This window comes from Podarcis raffonei, chromosome 2 (genome assembly GCF_027172205.1).
Source record: "Podarcis raffonei isolate rPodRaf1 chromosome 2, rPodRaf1.pri, whole genome shotgun sequence".
Taxonomy (NCBI): Eukaryota; Metazoa; Chordata; class Lepidosauria; order Squamata; family Lacertidae; genus Podarcis; species Podarcis raffonei.
Genome location: NC_070603.1, coordinates 109,328,325 through 109,351,424, shown reverse-complemented (window position 1 = coordinate 109,351,424; position 23,100 = coordinate 109,328,325). Strand labels below are relative to the sequence as shown.

General features: G+C 45.6%; 1 long non-coding RNA gene across 1 annotated transcript; it reads left to right on the top strand.

Annotated features, from left to right (window-relative positions):
* Positions 1-1,491: 1,491 nt before the first annotated feature.
* LOC128408597 (uncharacterized) lies at positions 1,492-16,575 on the top strand. The gene is made up of 3 exons (XR_008329128.1): positions 1,492-1,718; positions 9,288-9,395; positions 16,154-16,575. It is a non-coding gene; the product is annotated as an uncharacterized LOC128408597 (long non-coding RNA).
* The last annotated feature ends 6,525 nt before the right edge of the window (positions 16,576-23,100 follow it).

The window sequence follows — 23,100 nt, the reverse complement described above, 5'->3', positions numbered from 1 at the left end:
AGTGGTTCCACTCCTTCCTGCTGGGCCGTTTTCAGAAAGTGGTGGTAGGGAATGAGTGTTCAGACCCCTGGGCTCTCACTTGTGGGGTGCCTCAGGGTTCTGTCCTCTACCCCATGCTTTTCAACATCTACATGCAGCCTCTGGGAGAGATCATCAGGGGGTTTGGGCTGTGGGTTTGTCCATCAATATGTGGATGATACCCAGCTCTACCTCTCTTTCAAATCAGAACCAGTGAAGACGATGAACATCCTGTGTGTCTGGAGGCGGTTGCAGGATGGATGGCGGCTAATGGATTGAGGTTGAATCCTGACAAGACAGAAGTACTGTTTTGGGGGGACAGGAGGCGGGCAGGTGTGGAGGACTCCCTGGTCCTGAATGGGGTAACTGTGTCCCTGAAGGACCAGGTGCGCAGCCTGGGAGTCATTTTGTACTCACAGCTGTCCATGGAGGCGCAGGTCAATTCTGTGTCCATGGCAGCTGTTTATCAGCTCCATCTGGTACGCAAGCTGAGACCCTACCTGCCCGCAGACTGCCTCGCCAGAGTGGTGCATGCTCTGGTTATCTCTCACTTGGACTACTGCAATGTGCTCTATGTGGGGCTACTTTTTAAGGTGACCCAGAAACTACAACTAAGCCAGAATGCAGCAGCTAGACTGGTGACTGGGAGCGGCCACTGAGACCACATAACACTGGTCTTGAAAGACCTGCATTGGCTCCCAGTACGTTTCCAAGCACAATTCAAAGTGTTGGTGCTGACCTTTAAAGCCCTAAACAGCCTCGGTCCAGTATATCTGAAGGAGCATCTCCACCCCCATTGTTCTGCCCGGACACTGAGTTCCAGTGCCAAGGGCCTTCTGGTGGTTCCCTCACTGCGAGAAGCTAAGTTACAGGGAACCAGGCAGAGGGCCTTCTCGGTAGTGGCACCCGCCTTGTGGAACACCCTCCCACCAGATGTCAAAGAGAACAACAACTACCAGACTTTTAGAAGACATATGAAGGCAGCTCTGTTTAGGGAAGCTTTTAATGTTTGATGCATTACTGTATTTTAATATTTTGTTGGAAGCTGCCCAGAGTGGCTGGGGAAGCCCAGCCAGATGGTGAGGTATATAATAATAATAATAATAATAATAATAATAATAATAATAATTACTAATCTGCAGGCTGGTTGAGAGTTGCCTGCTCGGCACATTGTACTATTACAATTGAAACCTGGAGCTGGACAGAAAACCCTCGTGCGATAGCATCAGGCATCCCCTGAGGCCCGGGACATTCTGTACACCATTCAGCTGATTCCTCAGTCCATTTGGATTTGTCCTAACAATCAGCACTTTATGCCTGAAAGGGCCCAAGACAACCGTCGCCTTCACTCTCTGCTGCCCATTCGAGTGACCCAAGGATGTTGCCAGAGGCTCCTTGGACCTTTCAAGGAAACCAGGATGAGGCGAGGAGCCAAGAGGGTTCCTCCCAGCCATATATAATGGATATCTTGAACCCAGCTCCTCAAACTGAGCAGCGTGTTCCTGACCAGAGCTTGAGCAACTAATACTGAACTGCCCTGAAAGCCTGCCATCTCTCAGCTGTCAACCTTCAAAAGCAAAAAGGTTTCATACAAGAAGGTTTTCCGATGGGGCAGAGCTTGTTTCTTGAGAACCGCGGCCAACGTTTGGTTCAGGTCTGGCTACTTACGTTCTGTGTTCTGCTTTGCTTCAGGACTGGAGGTAAGTATGGTCCCCACCCACCAGTCCCTGAATAAAGGTAAAGGTAAAGGTACCCCTGCCCGTACGGGCCAGTCGTGTCCGACTCTAGGGTTGTGCGCCCATCTCACTTAAGAGGCCGGGGGCCAGCGCTGTCCGGAGACATCCAGTCCCTGAATAGGTACACTGAAACAGAAGTCACCCGACCCTTATATATAGTAGGAGGGTGGGGAGGGGTTTTTCTCAGGAGGGTAGTAGGAGTGGATGATTGACTCAATGGGTTTGGTAAACCTGTTGACGACTGTTAACGACTGCAGTTAGTCCTGCAGGAAAAAGGGATAGTATGCAGATGATTAGCATATGTAATGAGACAGGAATCCAATATCTCTATTAAGACGAGGTCTATACATATTTTTCAGTTTAGTGATAAGTTGTAATTCAGCAACTTCTAGGTTAAAGCCAGTTCTCAAGGTGGAATTCTGTACCTTTGAGCCAATTTCAGGGTAGAATTCAACTTCCCTTTTACCAGAGGGAAGAAAATGCTTGTCTCCTGGCTCCTGATCAAAGCATGTACACTGCAAGCTGCAGGACAGATCGTGCCATCTTTGGAAAAGAGGGTCTAGTTGTCTAGGTGGAAGGTGTTGCTAGTCTCAGGGTACAGGAGCTTGCCACAAATTTGCGTACAATTTCCATCTCTTAATCTATACACAGAAATGCAAATTTAGTCTCACTTTCCAAGGGGAAAAGCATTCTTCTATTGTTGTACTGGGATCGATTCGGACAGCTATGTGTGCCAGCAGGATTTTGGTGGTTTAGGACATTGAATATTGGTTGGTTCCTACCCAAATGAAATGCTGTCTCTTACAGCAGATGCTGTGAACTGCAGAAAATGCAGGTCACTTAGTCCTGGCAAGCCATGCGAACCGAAGGGGAAGACCTGTGAGGGACCATTCTGTATTATGGTACAGACTTATGGTAAGTATTTCTTGTCGACATCCTTCCTTTTTCTATGCTGGGACTAGGACGACCTGAGATTTAAGGGTTGGTTGTTGTTTTTTTAAAGGACATGTATCTTTTATAAGTTTTAACTTTCTTTTATTTTAATGTTGACATTTAGCAGCATAAATTCAAAATTCTGTTTAAGTGCACATTTTAAAATGATGTCTAAAATGTAATTTACTTTGATGTGGAGTATCTCTTGATACAGACTATGGACTAATTCAGTAAAATTCTCTTCATTCACTAGTTAATATCAACATAAGTACTTCTCTTTCTCTTGCCAGGTCAAAGCGGTGAAGTGACTAATTATGTCAAAGAATGTGGTGCTGACAGTTGGAAAGAATTCTGTGGAAAAGTGATGCCAGGGAAAGTGAAAAAGACAGTAGCATGCTGCCATACTGACTTATGTTTTGACTGATCTTACTATTCTATTCTTAAGTTGTTTACCCCTATCCAGAAACCTCATGGTAAAAGGGTGGGTAACAAATCTTTCTCCTTCTCTTTCTCCTTTGAGAGATGTAATATTAGAAGATTTCATATCCTTTCCTTTCAATGGATTCAAGTCAAATGACAGACAAAAGCCCCACACAAATTTTCTGATGCCACGTCCAAAAATCACATTCAGGGGATGTTCCACACCCAACAGCCTCATCGTCCTACACAAAATGGTGGCTGACTGTGTGACCTGGGGAGTCTTCTGTATTTGCAGAGGGCTGCCATACATCTTAGACCGATGATTTTCCAGCACCTTAAGTGCATTGGGAAGCCTCCACGAGCACAGGAAACCCCCCAATTCGGCTATCCATACTTGTTAACCAAACACTCATTCAGTTCACAACTTCATTTCTCCTTCCTGCTCCCGAGAGGAGTACCACTCATTTGTGCTCACTCATTTATGCACTCCTTCACTGTCTGATAGTTTGAAAAGTAACTTCCCCATGCAAAAGTGCATAATTGACTTGGGTATTGGGGTGGGGTGGGGTGGGACGTTCCTTGGAGAGTTGATAGACATGTCTCTTTGTCACTCGCCATCCCTGCTTGAACTTGGCAAATCACAGAAGATGTTATCAAATATACTAACCTGTGCTAGGGATGGCGAGAAGGTTCATTGAAAGCAAATACAAGTACAAACTTGGGTGGTGCTTCCATGCTCTGGAGCAGAAGCATCTACACCAACCGATAGCAATGTTTTGTTTCAGATTAGGGCACCAATTTTTGAAAAACCTCTTTTCACACCAATATTCTCCCTCACTGTTCTCAATCTTGCACTCAAAATTCTATGATCTCTAAACATGCATAGGAAAGCAACAAATCCCATCCCTAGGCTGTGATTTTACATTTTGCAGAACCGCATGCAACCTAAATCTGGGAGCAGTCCTGATTGGCCAGCCCTTAATTGCCTTGTTAAACCATCCCATCCTATACTCACGGCCTGGATGGTCAGGTAAGGAGCTGGAGCTTCTCCTGGGGCCTGTCCATCAGATTCTCAATTCCTCTCTTCCTGGAGCTCATGGAACCCTGCTGCTCCAAGGCTTCTTGGGCAGAGAGAGTTTGTTCTCTGTTGTCCTTCCTGAACATTGCAATGCAAGTGGAACGTAGCAAAGCTTTTAAGTAGTTTGGACTGGTGGGAGTTCTAGGTGGCCAATCAACATAGAGTTCAATAATAATAGTTAAAATTACTGCTAGTTTTGCATGCAGAATAACATAAGAATAATACCTTGTGATATTGTTTTATTGGATGCTTCAATGCTTTCCTTCAATAAAGTTTGTAAGTGAACTTGTGGCCTGTATTCTGTTTTGCTTCTGGTCTGTCATCTGGTTTCAAAATGGTGTCCAAATGTATGCAAACACAGGCAAAAACCTGCTTCTTGACAGCAGCAACCATCATGCAAACCATCATGCTTCCTTTCAATAAAAATCAAGTTGCGGTCTGTATTCTATTTTGGTTCCTGTGTAATTATTGTAACTCGAACACAAAAGAAATCACTATACCTTATCTTTTCCTTTCCTCAAGACTGAGGGAATTTTAATAAGAAAGTTCAACTGGTGTGGGGTGCTGGTGCTTCATGGATGCACAGGAAACTGAGAAACCTACTAAAGGGCAAGCAAGCAAAAGAAGGAAGCAGCTGGAGGGAATTACTAATGGTCTTAGTTGTCTCTATACCAATGCACAGAGTATGGAAAACAAACAAAGTCCTCAGTGATAGTTTTGAGGAGAAGTTGGTAAGATGTGGACTAGGTGATACTATGGTTAGGTGAATTTGTAGTTGGCTGATTGACTAAACACAAAAAACACTTACTAAGATTTGGATTTCCCTGGGCAAGATAAAGCGATTAACAATATTTTAGAAGCAAGTATTTTATTATTCCTTAGGTTCATGGGACCACTGGGAACAGCAAAAACGTACTATGGTGGCACAAGGGGGATTCACATTCACCCTTTAGTTCTGTGGAAATATGCCCCTAGGCCCTTATTGGCTGAGGGAAAATCTACTCTGGCATCAGGTGCTCATAGAAGCCTGGGACATTCTGTATAGCCCATTTCGATTTTTCTAAAGAATCAGTACATTATGCACCTAACATCTTAAGGAATTACTACCCGCATCCCTGTTCCTCTTCAGGGCCACCCAAGCATATTAGAATCATAGAGTTGGAAGAGACCACAAGGGCCATCGAGTTCACAGAGGCTTCATGCGGTGGTGCTGTGGTCTAAACCATGGAGCCTCTTGGGTTTGCCAATAGGGTGAGCTCCTGTTGCTCTGTCCCAGCTCCTGCCAACCTAGCAATTCGAAAGCACGCCAGTGCAAGTAGATAAATAGTTTCCGCTGTAGCGGGAAGGTAAACAGCATTTCCATGCGCTCCACGGTGTCCTGTTGCACCAGAAGCAGTTTAGTCATGCAGGCCACATGACCCGGAAAGCTGTCTGGGGACAAACCCCGGCTCCCTCGGACTGAAAGCCGAGATGAGCGCTGCACCCCATAGCTGCCTTTGACTGCACTTAACCGTCCAGGGGTCCTTTACCTTTTACCTTTGCACCGTTCAAGCTTACCAGCATGAGAGAAGAAGCCAAGAAGTTTCCTCCTAGCCTTAAATAATAGTAAAGGTGAAGTTAAAGGTAAAGGATCCCTGACAGTTAAGTCCAGTCACAGACAAATCTGGAGTTGCGGCGCACATCTTGCTTTACAGGCTGAGGGAGCTGGGGTTTGTCCATAGTTGTTCTGGGTCATGTGGCCAGCACGACTAAGCCGCATCTGGTGCAACAGAACACCAAAACCAGAGCAGCACATGGAAACGCCGTTTACCTTCCTGTCGGAGTGGTACCTACACTCCCCACATCATTGTTGTTCCTCAGACACCCCAGCATGTTGCCAGAGGCTTCTGTTACCCACCAACCCCATCAGGATCAGGTGCCCTGAGATGCTAATAAGGTTCCTATTGGCTTTATATAATGGCTATGTTGAAGCTGGTTTCTCAAGCCAAGCAACTTGTTGTTTTTTAGAATCTGACCAGTTGCTACTAGTTATTACCAGGTTTTTCTATCTAGAGCAAGATTGGGTTTTCTGACTAGGGGCAGGTGGGTTGGGCATCCTGGGTATAGCAGTCAAAAGTCAGGGAACAGATTTCAGCTTCTGCCCATAGATCTCTCAACTGCAACACTTGACCTACTCCCCTGCAAGTGAAGAGTCGTCACTGCACTTGGGAACAGTGGTAGCAAAACTTGCCCTTAAGCTGATGGTGGTATTTGCGGAGGGCTGCCATATATCTTAGACCGATGATTTTCCAGCTCCCTAAGTGCATTGGAAAGCCTCCATGAGCACAGGAAACCCCCCAATTTGGCTATCCATACTTGTTAATCAAACACTCATCCAGTTCACAACTGTGTTTCTCCTTCCTGCTCCCAAGAGGAGGACTACTCATTTGTGCTCACTCATTTATGCACTCCTTCATTGTCTGATATTTTTAAAAGTTGCAAAAGTGCATAATTGACTTGGGTATTGGGGTGGAATGGGTCGTTTCTTGGAGAGTTGATGGACATGTACAGTGGCGTAGCATGGGTTGTCAGCACCCGGGGCAAGGCAAGTAATGTGCGCCCCCTAACCCGTGGATTTGCGCCCCCTAACCCTAACCCCCAGATGTTGTGCCCAGTGTGGCCGGCCCCCCCTGCACCCCCCACGCTACGCCACTGGACATGTACCAAGCAGTGATTTGCAATGTCTATAGGATTTGTGGATCTCTTTATCACTCCCCATCCCTGCTTGAACTTGGCAAATCACAGAAGATGTTATCAAATACAATAACCTGTGCTAGGGATGGTGACAATTCCTCTCTTCCTGGAGCTCATGGAACCCTGTACTTCCCAACCTCTCCTTGGTTGAAGAGCTTGAATGTTCTCTGATCTCCTTCCTGAACATTGCCATGTGACTGGAACGTAGCAAAGTTTTAAGTAGTTTAGACTTTTGGGAGTTCTAGGTGGCCAATCAAGATAGAGTTCAATAATAATAGTTAAAATCACTGCTAGTTTTGCATGCAGTAATGAGGCGAAAATAATAGTTTGTATTATTTGTTGTACCTTACGCATCAATGATTTCTTTCAATAACATTTAAAAATGAAGTTGCAGTCTGTTTTCTATTTTGGCTCCTGTGTAATTACTGTATCTTGATCACAAAAGAAATCACTGTACCTCATATTTTCCTTTCCTCAAAATTGAGGAAATCTTAAATATATGGGCCATATTTCATGCTTTGCAACAGACCTCTATGCTCAGCTGCATTTCTTTTCCCTCTCTGGGCCCCTCCAGCTTCCGGAAGACACAGGCAAGAATACGACAGGGCAAAACAAACAATGCAGATCCTCCATTCTGCATAACACTCTTGCATCGTATATGGCAGTGTTCAAATAGAATCCCATACACAAATCACATAAGCCCAATCAGCATCTGGAAGTATTAATGTAACTGTACCATATTCATCTGTTTCTCCAAGTCTTTGCACTCAGATTCCAAAATAAAAGGGCCTCAGTCAACTGACTAAGCAGTCAACCTTCCACCTCTCCCCAATTAAAAGCATCAGCTCCTATTGGATGCGGTTTGGCTCCAAGAAATATGGAGGTGGCCAGAATATCTGTTCATGGGATTGCCAGAAATGAGAGTCTGTCTTGCAAGCCTGCTGTCTCTCCATGTCCCACATCTTTGAGTGAAGTTGGAGATACATGCAATATCAAAGGACCACTTATATATCACTCATGGAGAACAGAAACACATGGCTGTGCACATCATTCATTCCACTCGGCACATCGTTCCTGCTCGGCACATCATACTATTACAATTGAAACCTGGAGCAGAACAGAAAACCCTCGTAAGATAGCATCAGGCATCCGCTGAGGTCCGCGACATTCTGTACAGCATGCAGCTGATTCCTCAGCCCCTTTGGATTTGTCCTAACAACCAGCACTTTATGCCTGAAAGGACCCAAGACAACCATCGCCTTCACTCTCTGCTGCCCATCTGAGTGACCCAAGCATATTGCCAGAGGCTCTTTGGACCTTTCAAGGCCACCAGGATGAAGCAGGAAGCCAAGAGGGTTCCTCCCAGACTTATATAATGGATGTCTTGAACCCGGCTCCTCAAAGTGAGCAGCGTGTTCCTGCCTGCCCTGGAAACCTGTGGTTTCTCAGCTGCTAGCCTTTGAAAGCTGTCTCTCCATACAAAAGGCATTCCAATGGAGCAGAGCTTGTTTCTTGGTAATCGAAGGCCACGTCTGCTTCAGGTCTGGCTACTTACATTCTGTGTTCTGCTTTGCCTCAGGACTGGAGGTAAGTATGGTCCCCACTTCCTGTCCCTGAACAGGTGAAGCAAGAATAAACCACTCTTCTACATAGGTTGAATCTATGAGCAACCCGGAGGGGATGTACTTTGGGGCAAGAGTGGAATATATGCCTCTTTCAGTGGGGTTGTGATATTTCAGTGCTAGAGCTCTTGCCTTCCGTGAAGAAAGCCCCAAGTTAATCCCTTACCTACCATCTCCAGTTGAACGTTTCAGTGAGAAGATCGTGGCGTTTCCTGATAATGGGGCAAAATAGACAAGGCAGTTCCCTGTGTTTGTAGAAGTGAATCAAATCACCCACCTCTTGTTGCATGTGTATAGTTGGAGAGATTTAGGGCTCATGCACACTGCTGCTCATCCTGTGCTTTTGAGGCAAGGGCCAAGGGGTTTTCCATTTCCCCCCACCACTTTCTTCAGGAAAACTCGCTACTTTCGGCTGAATCCAAACAAACGTCAATCCACAGAAAACCGGACTGACGATTGCTTCGATTCAGAGTGTACCATCTTCAAGAAAGAAGGTCCAGCTGTCTGGGCGGAAGGTGTTGCTAGTCTCAGGCCACAGGAGTGTGCTACAAATTTGCGTACGATTTCCATCTCTTAATATATACACAGAAATGCAAATTTTGTCCGACTGTCCAAAGGGAAAAAGATTATACCATTTCTGTTCTGGAGTCTCTTCTGACAGCTATGTGTGCTGATAGGATTTTGGTGGGTTAGGGCAATGAATATCAATTGGTCCTTCCACCAATGAAATACTGTCTCTTACAACAGATGCTGTGATATGTAGAAGATGCATCATAAAAAGTCCTGGCGAGCCATGTGTACCGAATGATATGACATGTGAGGCATCATTCTGTCTGATGGTAGAAACCTTTTCAGGTAAGGAGACTCTCCTGTCGACGTTCCTCCTTTTTTATGGTGGGCCTCAGTGTAGAAAACAAAGTCCTTGTACCATACTTGTGTCCTTGTGTGAGTGTCTGGAGGCAGTTGGAGGATAGATGGCGGCTAACAGATTGAGGCTGAATCCTGACCAGACAGAAGTACTGTTTTGGAGGGACAGGAGGTGGAAGGGTGTGGAGGACTCCCTGGTCCTGAATGGGGTAAGTGTGCCCCTGAAGGACCAGGTGCGCAGCATGGGAGTCATTTTGGACTCACAGCTGTCCATGGAGGCACAGGTCAATTCTGTGTCTGTCTACCAGCTCCATCTGGTACGCAGGCTGAGACCCTACCTGCCCATGGACTGCCTCGCCAGAGTGGTGCATGCTCTGCTTATCTCCCACTTGGACTAGCAATGCGCTCTATGTGGGGCTACCTTTAAAGGTGACCCGGAAACTACAACTAATCCAGAATGAGGCAGCCAGACTAGTGACTGGGAGTGGCCACCGAAACCGCATAACACTGGTCCTGAAAGACCTACATTGGCTCCCAGTACGTTTCCAAGCACAATTCAAAGTGTTGGTGCTGACGTTTAAAGCCCTAAATGGCCTTGGTGCAGTATACCTGAAGGAGCATCTCCACCCCCATCATTCATGTTGTATTATTGGACTAATCGAATAAAATTATCTTCATTCACTGGATACTTCTCTGAGGTCCAGCTCCGAGGGCCTTCTGGCGGTTCCCTCACTGCAAGAAATGAAGTTACAGGGAACCAGGCAGAGGGCATTCTCGGTAGTAGCGCCCGCCCTGTGGAATGCTCTCCCCTCAGATGTCAAAGAAATAAACAACTATCTGACTTTTAGAAGACATCTGAAGGCAGCCCTGTTTAGAGAAGCTTTTAATATTTGATGAATTGTTGTGTTTTAATATTTTGTTGGAAGCCGCCCAGAGTGGCTGGGGAAACCCAGCCACATGGGCGGGGTATAAATAAATCATCATCATCATTGATACTATACTACAGAGTGAAAACAAGGCTTTCTTTGTTCCCTTTGGGCCACAGCAGATGCCCATGCATTCCCTTACTTGTTCCTTTTTTAAAGCTTTCCTTTTTTGTAAATATTCTGTGGCATAGTATCAGCAGCACAGCTTCCTGGAGACAGCAACAACTGAATGATCAGATGGGTCAAACACTTTGTGAAATGATGGGGTCCTTGCCAAGCTCATTGCCTCTTGGAATAAAAGGGAGCAGCAGCAAAGGAAGCCACAAAATGACATGCCCTCTATATAGAGAAAATGGGCATAATTAACAGTAATCCAAGTTTATGCACCAACCACTGGTGCTGAAGAAACTGAAATTGACCTATTCTATGAAGACTTACAACACCTTATAGAAATGACACCAAAGAAGGATGTTCTTCTCATTATAGGGGATTGGAATGCTAAAGTAGGGAGTCAAGAGATAAAAGGAACAACTGGCAAGTTTGGCCTTGGAGTTCAAAATGAAGCAGGGCAAAGGCTAAGAAAGGAGGAAAAACCACTGGGCCGGTAAGATACAATCTAAGTCAAATCCCTTATGAATACACAGTGGAAGTGAGGAACAGGTTTAAGGATTTAGATTTGGTGGACAGAGTGCCTGAAGAACTATGGATGGAGGCTCGTAACATTATATAGGAGGCAGCAACTAAAACCATCCCATTGAAAAGGAAATGCAAGAAAGCAAAGTGGCTGTCCAACGAGGCCTTACAAATAGCAGGGGAGAGAAGGCAAGCAAAATGCAAGGGAGATAGTGAAAGGTACAGGAAATTGAATGCAGATTTCAAAAAAATAGCAAGGAGAGAGACAAGAAGGCCTTCTTAAACGAGCAATGCAAAGAAATAGAGGAAAACAATAGAATGGGAAAAACCTGAGATCTGTTCAAGAAAATTGGAGATATGAAAGGAACATTTCGTACAAAGATTACCATAATAAAAGACAAAAGTGGAAAGGACCTAACAGAAGCAGAAGACATCAAGAAGAGGTGGCAAGAATACACAGAGGAACTATACCAGAAAGATATGGATGTCTCGTAGACCCCAGGTAGTGTGGTTGCTGATCTTGAGCCAGACATCCTGGAGAGTGAAGTCAAATGGGCCTTAGAAAGCACTGCTAATAACAAGGCCAGTGGAAGTGATGATATTCCAGCTGAACTATTTAAAATTTTAAACAATGATGCTGTTAAGGTGCTACACTCAATATGCAAGCAAATTTGGAAAACTCAGCAGTGGCCAGAAGATTGGAGAAGATCAGTCTACATCCCAATCCCAAAGAAGGGCAGTGCTAAAGAATGCTCCAACTACCGCACAATTGCCCTCATTTCACACGCTAGCAAGGTTATGCTTAAAATTCTACAAGGCAGGCTTAAGCAGCATGTGGACCGAGAACTCCCAGAAGTGCAAGCTGGATTTTGAAGGGGCAGAGGAACCAGAGACCAAATTGCAAACATGTGCTGGATTATGGAGAAAGCTAGAGAGTTCCAGAAAGACATCTACTATGCAAAAGCCTTTGACTGTGTCGACCACAGCAAACTATGGCAAGTTCTTAAAGAAATGGGAGTGCCTGATCACCTCATCTGTCTCCTGAGAAATCTCTATGTGGGACAAGAAGCTACAGTTAGAACTGGATATGGAACAACTGATTGGTTCAAAATTGGGAAAGGAGTATGGCAAGGCTGTCTATTGTCTCCCTGCTTATTCAACTTATTTGCAGAATTCATCATGCGAAAGGCTGGGCTGGATGAATCCCAAGCCGGAATTAAGATCGCCGGAAGAAATATCAACAACCTCAGATATGCAGATGACACAACCTTGATGGCAGAAAGTGAGGAGGAATTAAAGAACCTTTTAATGAGGGTGAAAGAGGAGAGTGCAAAATATGGTCTGAAGCTCAACATCAAAAAAACGAAGATCATGGCCACTGGTCCCATCACCTCCTGGCAAATAGAAGGGGAAGAAATGGAGGCAGTGAGAGATTTTACTTTCTTGGGCTCCATGATCAGTGCAGATGGTGACAGCAGTCACGAAATTAAAAGACGCCTGCTCCTTGGGAGAAAGGCGATGGCAAACCTAGACAGCGTCTTAAAAAGCAGAGACATCACCTTGCCAACAAAGGTCCATATAGTTAAAGCCATGGTTTTCCTGGTAGTGATGTATGGAAGTGAGAGCTGGACTATAAAGAAGGCTGATCGCCGAAGAATTGATGCTTTTGAATTATGGTGCTGGAGGAGACTCTTGAGAGTCCCATGGACTGCAAGAAGATCAAACGCTTCCATTCTTAAGGAAATCAGCCCGTAGTGCTCCCTGGAAGGACAGATCCTGAAGCTGAGGCTCCAGTATTTGGCCACCTCATGAGAAGAGCCTGGAAAAGACCCTGATGTTGGGAAAGATGGAGGGCACAAGGAGAAGGGGACGACCGAGGACGAGATGGTTGGACAGTGTTCTTGAAGCTACAAACATGAGTCTGACCAAACTGCGGGAGGCAGTGGAAGGCAGGGGTGCCTGGCGTGCTCTGCTCCATGGGGTCACAAAGAGTCGGACATGACTAAACGACTAAACAACAAACGGGCATATTTCCTAAATAGTAGAGCAATAAACTTCAAGAAAATGGAACAACTTCTATATTGTAATTTCTTGCTGCCCCTTTTATTGGAGATTCATGATGTCGTAAAACATACGTGGCCTCCACATTGATCATCTAACCCTGAGCAAGTCAGGATGAATGCTCAATAAATGGAAGAGCCCAAAGTTTCTCTAGGGAGTACCGCATTGGCATGAATATAAGCCGCACCCACAAATAAACCACACTTTTAGAATTGAAGGGGGGGGGAGAGAGAAAAAAGACAATACTCAGGCTGCTTACTGGGGGGAGCCACACCGCTTTGCTGGCGGCCTTCCACCTTCTTCCACAGGCTTGCTAGAGAGGTTAAAAGCAACAAAAAAGGCTTTATGTTCGTAGCAAAAGGAAGAACAAAGAAACAGTGGGGTCACTCAGAGGAGAAGATGGTGAAATGCAAACAGGGGACACAGAAAGGGCTGAACTCCTCAATGCCTTCTTTGCCTCAGTCTTCTCCGATAAAGAAAACAATGCCCGACCTGAAGAATTTGGAGCAAATGATTCAGCAGAGGAAACACAGCCCAGAATAACTAAGGAGATAGTACAAGAATACTTGGCTAGTTTAGATGTATTCAAGTCTCCAGGGCCAGATGAACTGCATCCAAGAGTATTAAAAGAACTGGCAGATGTGATCTCAGAACCACTAGCAGTCATCTTTGAGAATTCCTGGAGAACAGGCGAAGTCCCGGCAGACTGGAGGAGGGCAAATGTTGTCTCTATTTTCAAAAAGGGGAAAAGAGAGGACCCAAATAATTACCGCCCAGTCAGTCTGACATCAATATCAGGGAAGATTCTGGAGCAGATCATTAAGCAAACAGTCTGTGAGCACCTAGAAAGGAATGCTGTGATCACCAATAGTCAGCATGGATTTCTGAAAAATAAGTCATGTCAGACTAACCTGATCTTGTTTTTTGACAGAATTACAAGCCTGGTAGATGAAGGGAATGCAGTGGATGTAGCCTACCTTGATTTCAGCAAGGCATTTGACAAGGTGCCCCATGATATTATTGTAAAGAAGCTGGTAAAATGCGGTCTTGACTATGCTACCACTCAGTGGACTTGTAACTGGCTGACTGACCGGACCCAAAGGGTGCTCATCAATAGTTCCTCTTCATCCTGGAGAAGAGTGACTAGTGGGGTGCCACAGGGTTCTGTCTTGGGCCTGGTCTTATTCAACATCTTTATCAACGACTTGGATGATGGACTCAAGGGCATCCTGATCAAATTTGCAGATGACACCAAACTGGGAGGGGTGGCTAACACCCCAGAGGACAGGATCACACTTCAAAACGACCTTGACAGATTAGAGAACTGGGCCAAAACAAACAAGATGAATTTTAACAGGGAGAAATGTAAAGTATTGCACTTGGGCAAAAAAAAATGAGAGGCACAAATACTAGATGGGTGACACCTGGCTTGAGAGCAGTACATGTGAAAAGGATCTAGGAGTCTTGGTTGACCACAAACTTGACATGAGCCAACAGTGTGACGCGGCAGCTAAGAAAGCCAATACAATTCTGGGCTGCATCAATAGGAGTATAGCATCTAGATCAAGGGAAGTAATAGTGCCACTATATTCTGCTCTGGTCACACCTCACCTGGAGTACTGTGTCCAGTTCTGGGCACCACATTTCAGGAAGGACACTGACAAACTGGAACGTGTCCAGAGGAGGGCAACCAAAATGGTCAAAGGCCTGGAAACGATGCCTTATGAGGAACGGCTAAGGGAGCTGGGCATGTTTAGCCTGGAGAAGAGGAGGTTAAGGGGTGATATGATAGCCAGGTTCAAATATATAAAAGGATGTCACATAGAGGAGGGAGAAAGGTTGTTTTCTGCTGCTCCAGAGAAGCGGACACGGAGCAATGGATCGAAACTACAAGAAAGAAGATTCCACCTAAACATTAGGAAGAACTTCCTGACAGTAAGAGCTGTTCGACAGTGGAATTTGCTGCCCAGGAGTGTGGTGGAGTCTCCTTCTTTGGAGGTCTTTAAGCAGAGGCTTGACAACCATATGTCAGGAGTGCTCTGATGGTGTTTCCTGCTTGGCAGGGGGTTGGACTCGATGGCCCTTGTGGTCTCTTCCAACTCTATGATTCTATGATTCTATGATTCTTTCTGGTGGCTTGGGGAAGGCTTGGGAGCGGTGGGTGGGCAGCGCGCCATTGTCCCGCGCTTCCCTGCTGCTTCCTGGGGGGGAGCTGTGCCACTTTGCCAGTGGAGTAAGGTCACGGATATAAGCCGTACTTGAACTTTTCACTGTTGGCATTTGGGGGGGAAATGAGGCTTATATTCGGGCCAATGCGGTAATAAATTTACTACAACAGTTCGAATTTTCTGGTCAGGCTCTGAATTGACTTGGTAATGTAAGGAGTAACATCTTTTACCAAAGCAGTCAATGAGCAATTGACAGAGCTGTCCCTTTCCTCATCAACATGGTGCATGATGCGTAGCGTATTGTCACATGGCAGTGCATTGGTTGGCAAGTGCAAAGTCTCAGCAGCAATACGAAAAATACCAAGCATTTCCAATGAAAATGGAGCATTAGAGAGCTTTCCCCCCCAACTCCATTTTGAACACATGGATTCAGTTGTGAAGCTGGGGAGATTCATGGACATATCACTGCAAGGCAGACTGTGCAACAGTCTTCCAGCAGTAATGGAAGAGTTACCTCATTAAAGTCTTGAATGCCAGCTATATTCTTATATTAAGCCACATTACGTAGAGGAACCTTGCTTAAGAAGATGAAATGTTGGAGAGGGACAGGAAAAGTAAGGTGTCTGCATCAAAGAACTGGCATGTCACTTGGAAAGTGGCCTATTTTTCAGTCTGAAGGGAAAATATTTGGGATTTATCCTTGACAACAATGGTGGAGATTCTGAGATTTAAGGGTTTGTTTTATTTAGACATATATTTTGCATATGCTTTAACCTACTTTATTTTAATGTTGACACTTAAGTAGCTTTAGCAAAATGAATTCAAATGTCTGTTTTAAGTATACTTTTCAAGATTGAGTTCAAAACCTCTCTTTTGGTATGGATTTTGGACTAATACAATAAAACTATCTTCATTGACTGGTTAATCTCAACAAAGATACTTCTCTATCTCTCTCCAGTTGATAAAGGTGAATTGGTGAAAACCATCAAAGAATGTGGCCCTGATCATATGATAGGGGCATGTGGAATGAAACCATCAGATGCAACGAAACTGAGAATGTCGTGCTGTGAAACTGACTTATGTTTTGACTGATTTTACTATTCTGTACCTAAATTGCTCCTCCTTCCTGTTCCAGAGAAGAGGACCACCCATTTGTGTCCACCCATTTATGCATTCCTTCACTGTAACTTCTCCCCACAAAAGTGTGCAATTGACTGCAGCAAGAGGGTGGGGTGGGATGTTCCTTGATGAGTTCATAGACACCTACCAAGCAGTGCTTTACACTGTCTACTCTTACCTTCCCCACACCTGACCGCATATGAAGTCAGGCGTAGGGTGGATGTGGGCTGGGGTGCGGGTCTTCTGAAATAGCCTCTTGTGCCAAATGGGGAAGACACGATTTCTGTTCTCATCCTGAAGCAAAGTTCTTAACCTGAAGCACTATTTCTGGGTTAGTGGAGTCTGTAACCTGAAGCGTATGTAACCTGAAGCATATGTAACCCAAGGTAATACTGTATCAGGTGGGCATGGGGGTCTAGGACACTGTGTTCAACATTGGTCCCTCCGCCCATTAGGATTTCAGCTAACAATCAGTATACCAGTACACCAAATAGCCGAAGAGAACCAGTGCCATCATCCCCCTTGCATTTCAGAGATACCCCAGCATATTGCCGAAAGCCTCATGCACTTTCCAAACCCACCAGGATCGGGTGAGATGAGATGCCCCCCAGCCGTATACAATGGCTGCATTGAACCTGATTCTTCAAACATGAGCAACATCTTCCTTACCATAAGTTAAGCTACTACTGCTATTTGTTGCCTGTTTCTTTTTCTGCCAAGGGACAAATGGGTGCGACCGTCTCAGCACAGCAAACCCTTTGCAAAGAGTGTAGAGAACGGATTAACCAGAAAAGTATTCAGGACTCTTTCTACATTGAAATACATTATTGGACGTTGAGGGGAACAGAAAGAGCGTAGTTTGGGAATCCAGTGGAAACTTGGGGTTCAGCTACATTAGTAAAGAAAAAGTGCTTCATATACTTTATAACATCGTGCCACCAGATGGTGCTGTGGAATCCCATCTTTTTGCCAACGTGATTTCCCTTTATGAATTTACGTTTTCCTGAAACGCTTTTTTGATGCGTCTGGATCCAGCCTTGAAAATAAATTGCTGGCTCTAACAGATCATCCTCCAGTGAATTCAGTTTTTGCATTTGGAGAGAGGACTGGTTTCCTGTTGTATCCTTCTGGTGACTGAGTGATTGGGATATTCCAAAACTTACTGTTGTGGCAGACGGAGCCCTCTAAATTTCTTTTTTTGGTTCTCCCCCCTCCCCCCCGCAACACAATACTCGTTTCTATGGTTCATTGTAAAATGGCATTTTACTGAGGATTCTGGTGCAGTCTTTTTGAGGAAAAAGGGTTCCATTTAATTCGTCCAATTTACAAGCTGTGGGAGTGTCTGGTGCAAGGTCAAAATGGTTGCACAGAAATCCACTCAGCGCCTGCATAGTATGTCATCCAAACTGTCTCTGATGGAGGCCTGCATACCCCAAACCCTTGCAAACACACTCCTTCCATTATAGGTCTCATTAGTTAATACTAAGAATCATAGAATCATAGAGTTGGAATAGACCACAAGGGCCATCAAGTCCAACCCCCTGCCAAGCAGGAAACACCATCAGAGCACTCCTGACATATGGTTGTCAAGCCTCTGCTTAAAGACCTCCAAAGAAGGAGACTCCACCACACTCCTTGGCAGCAAATTCCACTGTCAAACAGCTCTTACTGTCAGGAAGTTCTTCCTAATGTTTAGGTGGAATCTTCTTTCTTGTAGTTTCGATCCATTGCTCCGTGTCCGCTTCTCTGGAGCAGCAGAAAACAACCTTTCTCCCTCCTCTATATGACATCCTTTTATATATTTGAACCTGGCTATCATATCACCCCTTAACCTCCTCTTCTCCAGGCTAAACATGCCCAGCTCCCTTAGCCGTTCCTCATAAGGCATCGTTTCCAGGCCTTTGACCATTTTGGTTGCCCTCCTCTAGACACATTCCAGTTTGTCAGTGTCCTTCTTGAACTGTGGTGCCCAGAACTGGACACAGTACTCCAGGTGAGGTCTGACCAGAGCAGAATACAGTGGCACTATTACTTCCCTTGATCTAGATGCTATACTCCTATTGATGCAGCCCAGAATTGCATTGGCTTTTTTAGCTGCCGCGTCACACTGTTGGCTCATGTCAAGTTTGTGGTCAACCAAGACTCCTAGATCCTTTTCACATGTACTGCTCTCAAGCCAGGTGTACACACATTGAAATATACTCAGAGTTGAGAGTGGATTTCATGCTCTTTATTCAGCTCATAGTGGTGAAGAGGGAATGGAAGTCCCCTCAAAGTATCTGCTTTATATACATTATTTACACAATGGGCTGCACGTGATTGTCTAATTCTGGAATTCTCCTGTAGGCCAATCAGGTTGTGGATTCACTTCTATCTGGAGCTGGATTGGGTGGCTCCTGTTAGGATATTTCCGTTCCACCTTAAAAGGGAGCAGGATGTTTGTATAACAGCCTGCGTAAGTTCCTGTCTCACAGGATGTTTATGTTGTAAGTTCCTTTCGTTTTCTGCTGTTTTGCCTGAGCAGTCGGAGCAGACGGTCATGTTTCCTTTGTTCTGACCAACGCTGAATAAAACTGTAAATATGCATGTTCTGCTCTCATGCTGTGCAACTTTTTGCTGTGTGAATTCTGCTGTTATAGTGTGCACTAAGCCTGAGGCTTAGTGTCGCTGAATTGCTGATATTGCCTGACTACGGGAGGTCGATGGATCGTCCGGCACCGAGCTTGGGGGCTCAGATGGACTTTATCTCCCTGGCAGTATCCCAACAGCTCCTGCTGACCAATCATACTGCTGCATTGTTCTAGGACCAATCAGACTGCTGCATTTTGGATCCTGTTCAACTCAGTACATAACACCCATACACACAAAATCCCCCTCCGCCAGGTAAACATGTCTCTTTGTCACTCGCCATCCCTGCTTGAACTTGGCAAATCACAGAAGATGGTATCAAATATACTAACCTGTGCTAGGGATGGCGACAAGGTTCATTGAAAGCAAATACAAGTACAAACTTGGGTGGTGCTTCCATGCTCTGGAGCAGAAGCATCTACACCAACCGATAGCAATGTTTTGTTTCAGATTAGGGCACCAATTTTTGAAAAACCTCTTTTCACACCAATATTCTCCCTCATTGCTCTCAATCTTGCACTCAAAACTCTGTGATCTCTAAACAATCATAGGAAAGCAACAAATCCCATCCCTAGGCTGTGATTTTACATTTTGCAGAACAGCATGCAACCTAACTCTGGGAGCAGTCCTGATTGGCCAGCCCTTAATTGCCTTGTTAGAGCATCCCATCCCATACTCACGGCCAGGATGGTCAGGTAAGGAGCTGGAGCTTCTCCTGGGCCCTGTCCATCAGATTCTCAATTCCTCTCTTCCTAGAGCTCATGGAACCCTGCTGCTCCAAGGCTTCTTGGGCAGAGAGAGTTTGTTCTCTGTTGTCCTTCCTGAACATTGCAATGCAAGTGGAACGTAGCAAAGCTTTTAAGTAGTTTGGACTGGTGGGAGTTCTAGGTGGCCAATCACGATAGAGTTCAATAATAATAGTTAAAATTACTGCTAGTTTTTCATGCAGAATAACTAAGAATAATACCTTGTGATATTGTTTTATTGGATGCTTCAATGCTTTCTTTCAATAAAGTTTGTAAGTGAACTTATGGTCTGTATTCTATTTTGCTTCCGGTCTGTCATCTGGTTTCAAAATGGTGTCCAAATGTATGCAAACACAGGCAAAAACCTGCTTCTTGACAGCAGCAACCATCATGCAAACCATCATCCTTCCTTTCAATAAAGTTTAAAAATCAAGTTGCGGTCTGTATTCTATTTTGGTTCCGTGTAATTATTGTAACTCGAACACAAAAGAAATTACTGTACCTTATCTTTTCCTTTCCTCAAGACTGAGGGAATTTTAATGAGAAAGTACAACTGGTGCTGGTGCTTCATGGATGCACAGGAAACTGAGAAACCTACTAAAGGGCAAGCAAGCAAAAGAAGGAAGCAGCTGGATGGAATTACTAATGGTCTTAGGTACCCTGACCAACAGGTCCAGTCGTGACCGACTCTGGGGTGGTGCGCTCATCTTGCTCAAGAGGCCGGGAGCTGGCGCTTGTCCGAAGACAGCTTCCAGGTCACATGGCCAGTGTGACTAAGCCGCAGCTGGCGAGCCAGCACCAGCGCAGCACACGGAAACGCCGTTTACCTTCCTGCTGGAGAGCGGTCCCTATTTATCTACTTGCACTTTGACGTGCTTTCGAACTGGTAGGTTGGCAGGAGTTGGGTCCGAACAACGGGAGCTCACCCCGTCGCGGGGATTCGAACCGCCGACCTTTCGATCAGCAAGTCCTAGGCACTGTGGTTTAACCCACAGCGTCCCCCGCGTCCCCTATGCGGTCTTAGTTGTCTCTATACCAATGCAGAGTATGGAAAACAAACAAAGTCCTCAGTGATAGTTTTGAGGAGAGGTTGGTAAGATGTGGACTAGCTGATACTATGGTTAGGTGAATTTGTAGTTGGCTGATTGACTAAACACAAAAAACACTTACTGTACCAAGATTTGGATTTCCCTGGGCAAGATAAAGTGATTAACAATTTTCATGCACTTCCATGCACTCCAGTTTCTGTCACGGTGTCCTGTTGCACCAGAAGCAGTTTAGTCATGCAGGCCACATGACCCGGAAAGCTGTCTGGGGACAAACGCCGGCTCCCTCGGCCTGAAAGCGAGATGAGCGCTGCACCCCATAGTTGCCTTTGACTGCACTTAACCTTCCAGGGGTCCTTTACCTTTTACCTATTCACCGTTCAAGCTTACCAGCATGAGAGAAGAAGCCAAGAAGGTTCCTCCTAGCCTTAAAGGTAAAGGTAAAGGTACCCCTGCCTGTACGGGCCAGTCTTGCCAGACTTTAGGGTTGTGCGCCCATCTCACTTAAGAGGCCGGGGGCCAGCGCTGTCCGAGGACACTTCCGGGTCACGTGGCCAGTGTGACAAGCTGCATCTGGCGAGCCAGCGCAGCACATGGAACGCCGTTTACCTTCCCGCTGGTAAGCGGTCCCTATTTATCTACTTGCACCCGGGGGTACTTTCGAACTGCTAGGTTGGCAGGCGCTGGGACCGAACGACGGGAGCGCATCCCGCCGCGGGGATTCGAACCGCCGACCATGCGATCGACAAGTCCTAGGCGCTGAGGTTTTTACCCACAGCGCCACCCACGTCCCTAAGCGTCACCCGCGTCCCTCAGCGCCACCCGCATCTCTTAAATAATAGTAAAGGTAAAGGATCCCTGACAGTTAAGTCCAGTCGCAGACAAATCTGGGGTTGCGGCGCACATCTTCCTTTACAGTCTGAGGGAGCCGGCGTTTGTCCATAGTTTTTCTGGGTCATGTGGCCAGCACGACTAAGCCGCTTCTGGTGCAACAGAACACCAAAACCAGAGCAGCACACGGAAACACCATTTATCTTCCTGCCGGAGTGGTACCTATTTATCTACTTGCACTGGCATGCTTTCAAACTGCTAGGTTGGCAGAAGCTGGGACAGAGCAACAGGAGCTCACCCTGTCACGGGGATTTGAACTGCTGGCCTTCTGATCAGCAAGTCCAAGAGGCTCAGTGGTTTACACCACAGCGCCACCTGTGTCCCTTAAAAGGGAGAATTTTTATGCAGCACTTTGCACTCCCATGTAGCTGCCCATCCAGTTACAGACCAGGGCTGTTTCTGCTTAGCCAATGTACATGCACACTGCAACAAAGCCACAATGAAGTCTTGTTAATTGAAAGAAAGAGGTGTTCCTTCCACGTTAGATATTATCAGGTGGCTACAGAGGTCCGGGACATTCTGTACAACATTTGGCTATTCCGTCAGTCCATCGGGATTTATCCTAACAATCAGCTCATTTTACCCCCAATACTGAAAGGTAGCCACTCGCCTCATCTTTGTTGTTCCTCAGACACCCCAGCATGTTGCCAGAGGCTTCTGGTACCCACCAACCCCATCAGGATCAGGTGCCCTGAGATGCTAATAAGCTTCCTATTGGCTTTATATAATGGCTATGTTGAACCTGGTTCCTCAAGCCAAGCAACTTGTTGTTTTTCAGAAGCTGACCTGTTGCCACTAGTTATTACCAGGTTTTCCTATCCAGAGCAAGATTGGGTTTTCTAACAAGGGGCATCCTGGCTATAGCAGTCAAAAGTCAGAGAACAGGTTTCAGCTTCTGCCCATAGTTCTCTCAACTGCAACACTTGACCTACTCCCTTGCAAGTGAAGAGTTGCCATTCATTCCAATCAGAGGAAAGGCAATCAATGCACTTGGGAACAGTGGTAGCAAAACTTGCCCTTCAGCTGATGGTGGTAAATTGATACTTTACCACATGAATCAACTGATAACTTGTTAAACTGGCATCTATAACCAATGCTGTGGAGCCACAAAAATCCATCAGGAGGCAAACTAATGACATGGGCTCACCTGTTTTGATTTCCGGGTCCTATGTCTTTGAACGTGGTCTAAGATGGATGCAATATTAAAGGACCATGGGAAGTGAAGGACACGAGGCAGGAGTTGGTAATGCAGGTGAGCTGTGCATAAGCAAGCTGCCAGCTAGCTTTGCCGAAGCTCTTTTTATTAGCACAATATGCAAAACCAGTTAGATAGATTTTGGACTGTGACCTTTACACGTCTTCCAATCCTGAGATCGAGGGGTGGTACAAAGTTATTTGGCACCTGTTTCCACTGCGTCATTTCCCCTTGAACCATGTATGACGAAGGAGACAAAGGGCACAGACAGGGCACAGCA